We start from the raw sequence: 3,113 nt of genomic DNA, 5'->3' as shown, positions 1-3,113 counted from the left end.
AGGAAATTTAGCTGATAAAAGTTAAGTTTTCAACTGTAACAATTGATTATAACTTTACAGAAATTATAATCAGAAACAATATTATGTCATTTTATATAAATGGAAATTGGCTCTCTGATGATAGTTCCAGTTTCAAAATGGGGCAAATCACTGGTAACATCCACTGTTTTATTTCAGCAGGGAAAGAATTTTATTCATGTATATTTCCTTTAGATCTTAATATTTTTGCCTAGAGACACTAACTTCAAAAAACTTTCAAAGGAATTGAACAGAGGTATGGGTAAATTAGGTTAGTCTTTTAATAACTGGAATATGACAACTTTTCCAAATATGAAAGTTTTCAAAAATGACATTTTGCTTTTATGAAGAGTATTATGAGAAAAGTTTGAGGGAGAAGCTATAGCAGAGTGGTATAAGTTTTGTAGTCAGAAATGAGATAGGATCCCTATTCTGAAACTGCTTAGATTAGTGACCTTGTTTGGGCAAATTATTTAACCTCTTTAAACCTTAGTTTACTCAGCTGAAAAATGGAAGTAATATTAATGCCTAACTCACAAAATGTAGTGAACTTTAAGTAAGATAATATAAACAAAGTTGTTGAGTATAATGTTTATAATATTAGTAAGTGGTACTAAATATTAAATGTTACTGATACTAAATTATTAAATATTCAATATATAAAGGTAAACTCTCAGATATATTTCATTAAAGAAACTGAGTTTCAGAGAAATCAATTAGCAAGTTAACCAAGAATAGAGTGTTTTCCCCAATTTTTGAAAGGATAGGCAAATAGCTCTGTTGGCTCTCTGAGCAACACCATGGCAGTAGGCAAGAATAAGCACTTTAAGAAAGGCAGCAAAAAGGTTGCCAAGAAGAAAGTGGCTAATCCATTTTCTAGAAATATTGGTATGATGTGAAAGCACCAGCTGTGTTCAATATAAGAAATAAAAAACACTGGTCTTGAGAACTCAAGGAATGAAAATTGCATTTCATGGCCTCAAGGGTCGAGTTTTTGAAGGAAGCCTTGCTGATCTGCAGAATGATGAAGTTGCATTTAGAAAATCCAAGCTAATTACTAGGATGTTCAGGGCAGAAACTGCCTTACTTCCATGGCATGGATTTTACCAGTGCCAAATGTGCTCCGTGGTCAAAAAATGGCAGACCATAACTGAAGCTCAGGTTGATGTCAAGACTATCGATGGTTTTCTCTGTCTATTCAGTTGGTGGTTTTACTTAAAAACTCAATAATCAGATTTGGAAGACCTCTCCCGCTAAGCACCAATAGGTTTGCCAAATCCAGAAGAAGGTGATGGAAGTCATGACCTGAGAGGTGCAGACAAATGACTTGAAAGAAATGGTTAATAAACTGATTCTAGGGGCACTGGGTGGCTTAGTCAGGTAAGTGTCCAGCTCTTGACTTCAGCTCAGGTCATGATCTTGCAGTTGGTGAGTTCGAGCCCCACACTGGGCTCTGCGCTGACAGCCGGGAGCCTGCTTGGGATTCTCTCTCTCCCCCTCTCTCTCTCTGCCCCTCATCCTCTTGTATGGTCCGTTTCTCTGTCTCAAAATAAATAAATAAACTTGAAAAAAATATTGATTCCAGACAGCATTGGGAAAGACATAGAAAAAACTTCCCAATTGTTTTTTCCACTCCATGATACATTTGTTAGAAAAGTGAAAATGTTGAAAACCCTAAAGTTGTACTGGGAGAACTCATGGGGCTTCATGATGAAGGTGGTAGTTCTGAAAAAGCTGCTTCAGATGAGACAGATGCTGAAGTTGAACAAGCTAATAGCAATAAGCCACCAGTCCAAGAAGCTGTTTAAAATTCAGACTTTTGGGGCACCTGGCTCAGTCCATAGAGCATTTGACTCTTGATCTCAGGGTCGTGAGTTCAAGCCCCACATTGGATGTGGAGCCTACTTTAAAAAAAATTGTTAAAAAAAAACATTAAAATTCAGACTTTTAATGTGACAAAAGTCATTAGTAATGTTAAAAAAATAGATAGGCAAATGCTGTCAACTAAAAGCAGTAGTATATTCAGTCTCAATAACAGTCCTCTCTGAGCAGCAGGCTCAGAGCTGACTTTCATTTTCTTCTCTTTTGCTTCGCTATTTTCTCTAAATGTTGTATGTTGAGCATTTATCCCTTTTGTAAAAAGAAGAAAATGTCTTTAAAAAAATTAATGAATTCAACATCCAACTATCCTGTGAACATTAATCCCCCCAAAAAGACCAAGAGAATTGATATGCCATTTTGGATTCCTTTGTGAGTCCCCAGTAGATGAAATGAATTTAAGTTTGAAATAATCAATACATCTGAAGTTGTCAGTATGTATACTCAGTTTGTTGGAGTCCATAATTAGATGCATCCAGAAGTTGTATAAAAGGTCACTCCCTAGGGGAGCCTGGGTGGCTCAGTTGGTTAAGTGTCTGACTTCAGCTTGGGTCATGAACTCACGGTTTGTGAGTTTGAGCCCTGCATCAGGCTCTGTGCTGACAGCTTGGAGCCTGCTTTGGATTCTGTGTCTGCCTCTTTCTCTGCACCTCCCCTGCTCATGCACTGTCTCTCTAAAATAAATAAATGTTAAAAAATAAAAATAAATATGGGGCACCTGGGTAGCTCAGTCAGTTAAGCGTCCTACTTTGGCTCAGGTCATGATCTCATAGCCCGTGAGTTTGAGCCCCGTGTTGGGCTCTGTGCTGACAGCTCAGAGCCTGGAGCCTGCTTCAGATTCTGTCTCCCTTTCTCTCTTCCCCTCTCCCATTTTCCCCCCACCCCTCTCTCTTTGTTTCTCAAAAATAAATATTAAAAATCGGGGTGCCTGGGTGGCTCAGTCGGTTGAGCGTCCGACTTCAGCTCAGGTCATGATTTCACCCTCTGTGAGTTCGAGCCCAGCGTTGGGCTCTGTGCTGACAGCTCAGAGCCTGGAGCCTGTTTCAGATTCTGTGTCCCTCTCTCTCTGACCCTCCCCCATTCATGCTCTGTCTCTGTCTCAAAGATAAATAAACATTAAAAAAATAAATAAATAAAAATAAAATTTTAAAAAGGTCACTCCCTGAGAAAAAACAACTGGAAGACTGCATAAATTGGATGAAATTAACCACTAATAG

General features: G+C 38.3%; 1 pseudogene; it reads left to right on the top strand.

Annotated features, from left to right (window-relative positions):
- The first annotated feature begins 818 nt into the window (after positions 1-818).
- Positions 819-1,888, top strand: LOC109251806 (40S ribosomal protein S3a-like; annotated as a pseudogene).
- Positions 1,889-3,113: the final 1,225 nt, after the last annotated feature.

Source organism: Panthera pardus, unplaced genomic scaffold (genome assembly GCF_024362965.1).
Source record: "Panthera pardus isolate Hobbes unplaced genomic scaffold, ASM2436296v1 HiC_scaffold_3, whole genome shotgun sequence".
NCBI lineage: Eukaryota > Metazoa > Chordata > Mammalia > Carnivora > Felidae > Panthera > Panthera pardus.
The sequence above is the reverse complement of the archived record's forward strand: the minus strand, read 5'-3'. Positions and strand labels throughout refer to the sequence as shown.